Source organism: Pinus tabuliformis, chromosome 9 (assembly GCF_031772625.1).
Source record: "Pinus tabuliformis cultivar Carrire ecotype Pingquan chromosome 9, CPIR1, whole genome shotgun sequence".
Lineage (NCBI taxonomy): Eukaryota > Viridiplantae > Streptophyta > Pinopsida > Pinales > Pinaceae > Pinus > Pinus tabuliformis.
Genome location: NC_142307.1, coordinates 111,282,026 through 111,294,597, shown reverse-complemented (window position 1 = coordinate 111,294,597; position 12,572 = coordinate 111,282,026). Strand labels below are relative to the sequence as shown.

Below are 12,572 nucleotides of genomic sequence, written 5' to 3'. Positions count from 1 at the left end.
CTTTATATGACTATGCTAACTGATAGTAATGGCTAAGCTTACTCATATGACTGGCTGGAGGCATTTGGTGAAATGGCTACTGAACGATATGCATTACAGGGCTGCCCGCAGAAGGTCAAAATGTGAGGCGGAAAGGTCAGATGATGAATGGGGCAGATACCAATGAAGGAGTGTGCGGTAAGTGACAACAGAAATAAGTAAATGTATTGTTCTCACCATCGCTATAAGGAAGGCCAGCTCCTTTCCTCTCTCAGTGGTCAAGCCTGCTTACACATCCTTGGATCTTTATAATTTAGTTGATGATCCAACCTCAAATTCAACTATGAAATGTGTGCCTAGCTAGCCTCCCCCAAAATCCCATTTGTGCTAGACAAGTGTAAATACCCAAAATTAGTGTATGGGAGATTGGCACTGCTATATATTTTGAAGAAAAAGGTTCCTAGGCTAGGATTTCAACCTGTGGATGTAAATTGGCTCAACAGGTCAATCGAACCATGTGAACAAAATGTAGGATCAAATTAATTAGGGAATTTGCGTTGATGAGCTGCAGTGGTTCATCTTGGAAATATAGGTTCAAATCTTGTTCCTCCCACACTTTTTAGTGCAATGCTAGTAGTAATTCTCCCACAAGTTGATACAAGCTAATTATATATATATATATATATATATATATATATATATATATATATATATATATATATATATATATATATATATATATATATATATATATATATATATATATATAATTAGCACATCACCTTTAGACATTTTTTCTCGTAATCAGGGGGAGCCTAGTATGGGAAATGAGTTGGGAAAATGGCGTAATCTACTGGGGATGGGGAAGATCATGAACATACATTAAATTTGTTATCACGTTCTCATAACCCAAACTATCATAGACCACTGCAACGCACTCATAATCCTACCAACCCCAAATGCAATAAGGAATGTAAGGGTATGAGGGCAAAACATGTCCCATCCCGCAAAGACTTAAAGGGGTTTGGGAGCACCAAATGAATCAAGAGAAATAAAGCATCCTAGAAATAACAGTAAGAAGTACAAGTCAATAAGTTCGAAACAGTCAACATAACTATAGATCAAGCGGCCTGTATTATCAATGAATAAGCCCCCTATAGGATCAATAGTTCAATAGCCTCTAGTATCGGTGCATAGGTGGTCCTAATTGTTGGGTGTGGAGCCTGATTATCTTCTTTATTTAGAGGTATCACCACATTGAACCCCAGTTCTTAATGTGGTGGCAAAGCCACTCGTAAAATATACGCTACAGGGGGGGTCTAGAGGGGGCAGTTGCGAGAAGAGAGAGGAGATTGAGAGCAAAGAGGGAATTACAGCGGATTTGTTGTAGGTTGTATCTCTTCAGCTTGCTGGATAATATAAAAGGAAGGACTGACTGTTTCTCTGTGGACGTAGACCAAACTGGGTGAACCACGTATATCTATGTCTCTCTTGTTTTATGCATTTTTTGTGTTTGTATTTCTACAATATATTTTATGTGTTCTGTTTCTCTATAATATATATAATTTTCTATCACTAATCATCAATCAATCAACTAAGACCATAGATAAATAGAAAGCATTCAATAAGGTAGATTCAAAAGTCAAAGCAAAAAATAAGCAGTATGGAGAATCAAAATATCAGCACATATAATCACGAAATAAGTAGTATAGGGTCAAGAAATCATTAAGTATATAAGAAATCCATCAAGTTATATTCAATCGTGAATTTCTCTCCCCGAATCCCTTAGATTTGAACATCTCCCTCTCTTTAGTTTTCTTATTCTTAAGTGGTGTGATATTTTTTCCCTCACTGACCTTCCTCCTTGTCAGGTGGGTCCAACTATGGGTGTTGATTCTTGCAGTACCAGAAGCAACGACTTTAGGACAGTTAATATAGTGGGATTAAGGTCATCCATCTACACAATCCAATCGACATCAAAGCCATCAAACCCTACCCTACGCACCCGACTTACCCCATGTTTTTTGACCTTTCCTCTCGATAAGGGTTTGGCCATGGAGCTCTCTATGTCTTGCAACCTAGAACATTGACATGAAAGGGGATGAATTTTACATTTACTATATTCCCATATGAGTACTTTCCATATCCCAAGTGAGGATGACGCCACAGAAAGAAGCTATGGCACGAAAAGGGGCCCACATAGACACCTGCCATAGCCAATCATAATGCGTGGTCATAGCCTTTTGATGGGCATGGTTGAATCTCTACATAGGACACCTCATTTAGCCTGCCGATAACCCAATGTATGTAATATCCCCAATTAAAATTTTGACATGGAAATTCCCAATTTTGTAATTTTGGCAATTAATATATATAATTAGCTAAATAAAATTAGGAAAAATAAGTTGTAGAAATATTTAATAAATTTTGGAGAAAAGACAATGGTTGAGAATAAGTAAAAGAAGAAAAAATAAAGTTAAGTTGTGGAGATACCAAGCATGGAAATTGAACCATGGGAAGAATCAAACCATGGTATGGGAAAAATCGAACCATGGTATGAGGAGTTGAAAGAAAAATAAAAATAAGGTTGAGGCCTCATTTTGATCATTCTCATTTTGGCATTTCATTTCTAAATTGTAGATCTGCTTAAGTTCTTGATCTAAGTCAGCCAGTGCTGTTTAGCACAGGGATTTCCAAGCAAAGAATATCAAATCTCTTTCGTTGAACTTAGAGTGTCATTGTAGGAGAGATAAATTGGAGTTGATTGGATATTCCTTTTCCTGCATTTTGTGAGTTATTTCATCTCTACAGCAGGTAAGCCATTTTTGCTGGAGCAGTAGCTGCAATCTTGTGCTGGGAAATAGCTGGAATTTCACTCTATCTTTTCAGAGCTATCTTTTAGTGGTTTCATAGTTATTTTTATGGAGATTTTTTGGTGGATAAGCTATAGTTTTTCTAATGGGACGAGGAGCTATGCAGTGGGTAATTTCACTTGATTTTTGGGTAATTCTGGGAGGTTGGAATTAGCCCAATTTTTTTTTGGGTTTTTTTGGTCCTGGGTTTGAGATCATTGTCCTGATTTTTCATAATTTTTGGAGCATATTTGAGGCCTCAAATATCAATTTTCCTCTAGCAACAAAAACAGTAAATTTCTGGGCAGAGTGTGCAACTAGTGAGCCATTTCAACATGGAGTGTTTTTCATTCTCACCTCGGTTTTGCGTGCTTGCTTAAGAAATCCCAGATGCACCATTCCACTTTATTGAGTACTCATATTCTCATTAGTCCTTGGTGAGACATGGACTAATAATAAATTAGACATCTCGGTTTATAACTCAAAGATATTTTATATGTTTGTTATATGGCTATGTTATCATTTTTATAAGAGGTGCAAATTTGAAAATGTTTCCAATCTACCTATATTAATCACATTCACTAATGTGGGTGTGATAGTTAACGACTGAGGTATGTGGAGAGGATTAGTAGTCCATGGTTTAACTATGGTTAAAAGTATACACGTTATGGTTAAGGAAAAATTATTATGGTTAACATATAGTTGACTCGGGATGACTATGGTTGTCCACAACTAACTATAATTTACTATGACATAATATAATTGACTATAATTTATCAAGGTTGTTTATTTTTTATCATAGTTAACCATGGTTCTTCATGGCTACCCATTTTGTCCATGATTGACTATGGCTAAGTATGTTAACCATGGATGCCGATTAATGAATTTTGTGTGACCAATTTAACCATAAATAGCTATAAATTTTTATCATAACTTATGGTTGTACATATTATCTTGTATTATACATAATAATATACCAGCCTAGATCCATCTTAACTTTGGATCTACCAAGGGCTAAGAGGGATCAAATATCTTTTCACTCTAAAAGAGGTTTGCACCTCAAGATATTTTATCCCTTGGTAGATCCAAAGTTAAGATAGATCTAAGTTGGTTTATCAAAAACTCAATAGAATTTCATTCATTATGTCATCAATTTATATCCTTGAAAGAATATTTATTGTTGAATGAATGCTGCTTATAGTCTAGTATGAGGGAGATGTTATCACGTCACATCAAATAACTTTAAATTAAAAAATACTTATATTAAAAATTAAAAAAAAAATACAACTTAAATTTAAATAAATTTATATTGGTGCTTTTTTTTCTTTTTTTAGTTGGCTTGACTTAAGGGGGATTTGAATTTTGAATCTCAAGGTTTATATAATACTTCATAACATTTCAGTCACCAATTGAACTACCCCCATTATATTAGTGTTTTTGAATTAGAATTAGAAATATAAATAATTGTTAATTTTACCATATATCATTAATAATAACAAAAAAATTATTTAAAAAAAAAATCAAATTTAAAAAAAAAAATACAAATAACATAAATCAACTTTAAAACAAAACTACAAATAGGTTTTAAGGTAAAAACACAAATACAATGTTAAACACACAAATTGGAAACCAATTCATTTGTCTATTAAGAATGGTGTCAAAGAATGATTTATATAGTCTACATACAAATACAACAAGTGTAGGTTTTAACCTTGTACAAAAATTACTTGCAAATGAATTCTTAAAACAGAAAAATAAATAATGGTGAGAAAAATATACACAAAGACTTTCCCTTGGATCCCAAGACCGAGACTACCAAATTGATTTTTGATTATGTTTCTTTCAATGTTACAATACATATATATACATGTTGAAACATTCACAAACCTTGGATTAGAACATAACTGTAGTTCCCTTGATCAGATCTACAAACTACCATGGGAAGAAAACCACCATGCTCAAAACGATGTGCAAAACCAATGCACAAAATCATGGGTAGGTCCACTCACCGTCTTTGGGTCCAACCCCCATCTATGGGTCTGCCCAGCTATTATTGGGTTGTGGAAAGAATATAACATACACCCAACAATAAGAAATTCGTTGATTCAATTTCCATATTTTCTTAGACTAATAACTAATCTCAATAAGACACACTAACCCAAAATATAATCTCAAGGATTAGGTGTCTAACATCCCCCCCTTAATTTGAAGAGATTTATCAAGTCCAAGAATGAGAGCTAAAAATGTAAAAATGCATCAAAACCAATGACTGAATAAGCTCTCTAGTGTTTTTTAAGAGAAAACCCTAAACGATACAAAAAAATGTGGGAGAACTCAAGGTCTCAACCAATGATGGTTTAAGGATGACCATCAACTATGGAACTATCATAACAGTTCCTCAAACAAACCAACTTCGGAACTATCAAATCACTTCCTAGAACAATTTCTATTTTGACATCTTCTTTTAGTGCAAGTGCTCCTTCACAAAAAAGCATGCAATCATGCTCATAGAGTATAATGCCCATGGAGCATAAGTCAAAACAACTATGTCTACAACTTTAAATGTTATTTTTGAACTCGAACTCTAGGTTGTAGCAATACAACTCTGACTATCACTGACTCATCTTGCTTGATAAATCTTTGAACTTGTAACAGACCACCAATTCCATCAATCCCCCTTGTTAGATACAGGGCGAGAAGATGCAGTACTCTTCACTATAAGATTGGTCAATACTCTAGAACATAATGTGTGGTATGACCTATACATTTTCTTGGCAATGTTAGACATAACATGTATGATAGTCAGAGTTGTATTGCTACAACCTAGAGTCCGAGTTCAGAAATAATATTTAAAGTTGTAGACATAATTGTTTTGATTTATGCTCCATGGGCATTATACTCTATGAGCATGATTGCATGCTTTTTTGTGAAGGAGCACTTCCACTAGAAGAAGATGTCATAATAGGAATTGTTCCAGGAACTGATTTGATGGTTCCAAAGTTGATTGGTATCCCAAGAAGCAATCCATCCAAAATTAATTTTATTTCTTGAAGTAATATTATGATTGAAACAATTGTTTGAATGATAATTCTTCTTTCCATAATGTTCACAAGGATGACGATCATAACAATGATCTTTCACATGTCCAACTCTGTCATAATATTTTCATCTAACAATTTGTTATGGGGAAACATCATCTAGAAATACAACACTACGAAACTGTATAGGCTTTGATAAATCAGAAACATGAAAAGATACATTTTTATCATATCCCACACAAGGGTTTTTTTTGTTATGCACAATTTCTTCCCAAGGTCTAACGAATTCTTTGGGAATTGGAGGTTTCACATCTGTATGCGAATGACTCTTTCATACACTTGCTTTGCTGGTGCATTGAACTGCTCCATTATCGTTTTCTAATTGTTCATTAATCTGTGACATGTTGTTCTTGACAAAAACAAGTTCATATTTACAACTCATCTTTACTTCGCGTAATTCATCTTTTTGCAGCTCAGAATCTATTTGGAGAAATTCAACCATCTCTTGAGAATTTTGCAAACAAGTTTTAAAGTGAGAAAGAGTGTTTCTGTTAATTTGGACAATGTTATGAACAATAGAGATCATTAAAGTATTTGATAACTCTATCAAATCATTGATTCTCACCATTTTCACCAACTCACTCTTACAAAACAATAAACTTTGAAAAATTTATGTGGTGTAAAGGTGGTGATGACGTACTTAGCATTGGATTATAACTAAGAAGAATATTACAACAGGGATGGTTGCATAAAATTGCTATTCAGATCCATCCGTTGCAATATTTACTTAGACAAGGCAAAGATCACTTCAAACATGAATTTACTTTCGAGCTTTGTCCACTCTGATACCACCATTAAACACACAAATTGGAATCTAATTCAACTACATATTAACAATGGTGTCAAAAAAATAATGTACATAGTATACATATAAATACAACAAGAAAACCATTGATTCAGATTCCAAGTTTCCTTGAACTCTAATAACTAATCTCAATAACACATTAACACAAACTATAATCTAGAGAATTAGATGTCTAACATGCAATTTAGTGTAAAAAATATGAATTCAGTTATATCAAATAAACAATAAAAAAATATAAGAACATTAATTTTATCATATATCAATTTCATTTTTTTTTAATCTATTCATAGTGCGTTAGAGCCCACTTAAAGAAAAATAACGAACATTTATCTTTGTTTAATGAAATGAAATTTTTTTATTATGTTTAATGAAATTAGAAAAATAATCATTTTTATTAATTAATAATAAATAAATAAAAAAATTAAAATTTATTCATATTATTTTATAACTTAATATTGGAGAAATATTATATCTATATATATATATTCAATAAATAAATTTAAATTTAATTTTTTTCTAAAAATTTTAAAATATATTTTAGGAATTAACACAAACAAAATAATAATAGCAATTGTTCGAAAAGGTACAAAGACAAGGTGATAGGATTATTAAATTGGAAAAATTGTAATTTGATTTGCAATAATAATTGGTGTCTTAAATTTAAGTTGTTTAGCGATATTTGTGTTAAGTTGGTAATACACAATTAAAATAATAATTGAAATATTAAAATGATGAAAGTTGACTATTCTAACGGAAAATTTTATTAGATCATAAGTTATTCATATATTTGGCTTATGAGATGTTGGTTATATTCTTGCTATCATAATTTAATAATAGGAAATTCTAAATTTTTCACAATGTGTATTTATATTACAATTTTAATTAATTATTTAAAAAAATCAAATATATAAAATATTAAATATCTACTAAAAAATAAAAAATAAATTATATAAATAAAGCAACTTAACTTACCATTCCAATAAATCAAATTTTAAATAGAATTGAGAAAAAAAAAAAAACTAGAAAAGCGAAATAACTAACAAAAATAAATAAATAATTAAATGGCACTTTTCTCTACAAACTGGTACTCGTAAACATTTCGAATCATTAACAAATTAGCAAACAATATTTACTTTTTTCCCTTAAATGTTTATCTGATAACCAAACTTCCATGACATATCTCTATATGGTCGTCAAGATATCCCAAGCAGTACATAAAATAAATAAAGGTTGTACCAGAACATATAGCCATGCAACGATACATATGCATGTTCAGGATTCGACCATAAATGGCAGGAGGATAACTTAAAACTGAAGCAATCAATTGGTTTATAAGGTTGTATTTCTGATCATTTCAGGGTTATTGTTTGTTTCTGCAATCTTAAGACATTGGGGCTAGAAGGCACGCATTGTGTATTTTCGAGAGCTGGAGAGCCAAATGAGCAAAATACCAGGAAGGCAGTCTGAACCGCAGGTGGGTTTTGAATCGAAGATGAAATATTGTATGGAGCTAAGGGCCTAAGAGGCAACCTGTAAAGTCGACCCAGACGTGAAGAAATTTGATGAGGTGCTCCAAGCACGAACTGGGCACACTAATCATGCTTCGGAAAATGGCGTTGAAGTACGTTGTGTCATTAGAAACCCTAAGAGAGATTGTAGATGTCTTACTGGAAATGGACCAGGAGGTGCTTAAGGTCTTATTGGAATGCAAGGAGGACATATGGAATAACCGGGATTTGTTTGAACTGGTTTAAGAGTATTTCGAAAATAGTTTACAAACGCTGGATTTCTGCACTATGAAGGAGAACTGTGTCAGAAAGGCTAGGAACAACTAGCTGTTTATTCAAAACTCCCTTCAGCAGATTCCACCGGAAGTGGAGGCACAGTGCAAGAAAATGTTGGAAGAACTGACAAATTTTAAGACTGCTTGTAGCCCGTTCTCTGAAGATTTCTTTAAGCATTTCGATTTTGTTTACAGAAGGCACACACAGATGTTAGAGAAGCTTTAGATGCAGAAGAAAAAGTTGGACAATAAACTGCGGCACTTTAGGGCTTGGAGAAAGGTTTCTAATATCATATTTGTGCCCACCTTTGCTGCAGTTCTGATATGCTCTGTGGTTGCAGTGGCCATTATTTCTCGTGTTGCAGTTGCTAAACTTAAATAAAAAACTTAATTTTAATTTAGCGAGATAGAAAGGCATGTCTGTCGGAAAAAAATGAAAATGTAATCCACTAAACAATTTACATATAATTCAAAATTAAAATATATATATTTCAAAATCAGATAAATATGAATAAAAAATACCTTAAAATTAGAATTTATATATTACTAATTACAATAATACTTTACTTTTGATCTAATTCCAAAATAATTTTTAATAATCAGTTAAGTTTAACATCCTTGTTCTAATCCCTTCCTCAGAAGATGAGAAATCTATTTTAAAAAGGGAAACTCACTTATTTATACACATCAAAGTGCTACTCATTTTATAAAAGTCACTGTCCCTTCCTCAGAAGATGAGAAATCTATTTTAAAAAGGGAAACTCACTTATTTATACACATCAAAGTGCTACTCATTTTATAAAAGTCACTGTAACTATGAAAGAGATGCCGCCAATATTCTAAGGAATTCAAAACTCAAAATCATGACTTATCAACAATGGATGATTTATTTATTTATTCTTATTTATGTAATTAGAGTGAGTCAAAATGCTTAGACAACATAACATAGCAACAAAACATTACCACCTCTCTTCCATATTGGGTAGGAGAGGTCTCTTGAGTCTTGCCACAAGAATTATGAAAATTAATTGAGGCTTTTTGGCACAAAAATTATGAAAATTAACTAAGGAAGATAAATAAGTAATCACTACTTTTATTGATACAAAGACTAATTGGGAAAACATTTTTTCCACCCACACACACACACACATATATATATATATATATAACATTTTTTAACTTAAAAAAATAATTTAAAAATAAATTTGTATTTTTTAAAAGATATTTATTTTATAATTAAATCTTTGTTATTATTATTGTACTTGTATTATAAACTTAACACTTTTATTTTTATTTTTAGTTTTGAGTCAAAAACATAAATTTAAAATTATTTTAATTTTAATTAGTATTTCATAAAAAAAAATTATATAAATATTAAGTATTTTTTTTTTTTTTTACGCAGTGCATTATATTAGATATCATTTTGGGATTCATTCATGAGAAATTAGTCAGTTACGACTACCTCTCATGGAAATGGTCATACATGAATGACTTACTTAATGCAGTTGAATCCCAAAATGATATCTTATATAAATATTTTTATTATTTATTAGTTTAGTGTTAACTAATATTAATTTGGAAACATTTGTTAATATAAGTGAATAAGCTATTATATGTATTATCTCAATTTCTTAATTATAGGTATTATCCATGCAGAAATTAGCAATCGCTCAACTACAACCAACGATACTTTAGAGGAATAATGACACAAACAAGAATAATTTTTCCAGCAATTGGAATAAAGTGTACTCTAAAGAACCCACAAATTAGCCCAAGAAATAATGGAAATTTCGGCAAAAGATTATGACAAAATCCCATAGAAATTTTTGGGTAGAAAAATTGGGTTACAACTCTCAAACTCCAGGATTTTGGGTGCTCAAGGGGTTCTTGATGGTGTTGAATCCATTTCCACCATCATAAAAATGATTCAAACACTCCAACATTGATTTTTTGAATTTTTTTTCAACAGACTTTTTTGAAATTATGTAGCTGATTTCAAATTCTAAAATTTAATTATGAACTTGTTTTTGCTTTATTCATGGAAGATGATCTTCCCAAATCTTCTATTTCTTCAATGTATCTTTACACCTTTTGGGGCAATTTCTAGTATTTAACATGCTCATTTGTTATATAGTATATTAACTTTACTATGTTGAAAGGCTTACTATGAAAGGTGAGAAATACATGCTCTCATGCCTATTACTTGTTTGCTCCATATGGTCTCAGTTATATAATTCTTCGGCAATAGATCTCGTCTGCGGATCTATCTCCCGTCTGCAATAGATCTCTGCGGTTCTTCTATCTCCCGTCTGCAGATCTATCTCCCGTCTGCAATAGATCTCGTGTGCAATAGATCTCGTCTATCTCCCGTCTGCAATAGATCTCTGAGGTTCTTCTATGGATCTATCTCCCGTCTGCAATAGATCTCGTCTGCGGATCTATCTCAATTATTTTCGGCAATAGATCTCTGCGGCTCTTCGGTTCTTCGGCAATAGATCTCTGCGGTTCTTCGGCAACGAACTCGTCGGTTCTTCGGCAATAGATCTCGTCTGCGGTTCTTCGGCAATAGATCTCGGTTCTACCGATCTATCTCCCGTAGATATCGTCTGCGGTTTCGTCTGCGGTTCTACAGTGATCATGAATTGAATCTGTAGTATAGATCTGGTGCAGATCTATAGATCTGGGGCTCCTCGCATTTACAGTTTATTTCACGGCTAGGTTTTAGATCTAAGGCTAGATCTAGGCTGCTAATTTCTGCGGTCAGATCTAGATCTAATCTTATCTTCTGTCTTATTTGTCTTTGGCTGGGTTCTACGAGCAAGTAAAATATGGCTCCGAGCTTCGCAAAAATAACTAGTGGCTCATCCGCCTCTGAAGGGCAATCTCCTGCCCATATCGTGAGTGAAGTCCCAGCTCCCACTATCCAAGTGGTCCAGGACTCACTCGATGAAGCTTTGAAGTTCTCCGAAAGTGCCCTAATTTGCCGGTTCAATGGTTTTTAGGCCGCGGCTGATAGCACTCCACAATTGGATCTCGGAGGTATGGAAGCCTATCATTTCTGATGAAATTAATATCTACCCCTGTGCTAGAGGTTTCTTTATAGTAGATTTCGAAAACCCTGAAAATAGACAATGTATTCTAGATTCCGGCCCTTGGTTTTGGGAAAAATCAGGCCTATTCATGAAGCCATGGAACCCATCATTCGATCCCTCTACAGCAGTGATAACCTCAGCACCAGTTTGGGTGAGATTGCCAAGCCTACCCTTGCATCTCTGGAATCTCTCCTCGCTAAAAGCCATCGGAAATGCAATTGGGAAATTTTACTGCAGGTGCCCAGAAACAGAGGAATATGCCAGAACCACCTATGCACGCATCTGTGTGGAAATGGATTTCAGCGCCGGATTCCCAGCTGAAATAAACCTAACAAGTAAAGACTATGTGTGGAACCAGAAGCTTGATTATGAAAGTGTCCTCTTCAGATGTCGATCGTGCTTTGAGACGGGGCATCTAGCCAAAAATTGCCCAAAAGCCTCTGAAAAAAATTTTGCTAGAAAAAACCACCACAGATCTACATGGTGGGAAGGAGCACAAAAAGAACACTACACTGTCATCAAAGAAGAAGAATATTCTAGAGAAAATGAGTCACAAGAAATCAAGGAAGAAGGAAACAACTCTCAAAACAAGCAAGGAGAAAGCCCGCCCCAACAAATCAACAGTTATGAGGATTTGAATACCGCGGAAAATAAATCTTCATTTAATAGCAAAGCAGATCTCCTAAACCAAACTTCTTCTCCGACTATTTTCAAAAGGACGAACACATTAGATCGCGAAGCTAAGACACCAATGTCCCAAGAACCAGAAGAGATGAAGGAGATGCAAGACAAAGGAAGTTGGAAGACCGTAGAGAAAAGAAAGAAAGCTACAACACCAATCTCGCCAAGAAAGACGAGGAGCCAGACAAGTAAAAATTAAGAAAATTGTAGGTCCGATAGACCAATTTGGTCTGAGTGGACGTTAACCATCATCATCATCATCATGAACCGACCTAAACATTA

General features: G+C 33.4%; 1 pseudogene; it reads left to right on the top strand.

The window, feature by feature from the left end:
- The first annotated feature begins 8,166 nt into the window (after window positions 1-8,166).
- LOC149147327 (UPF0496 protein At4g34320 pseudogene) lies at window positions 8,167-8,899 on the top strand (annotated as a pseudogene).
- Window positions 8,900-12,572: the final 3,673 nt, after the last annotated feature.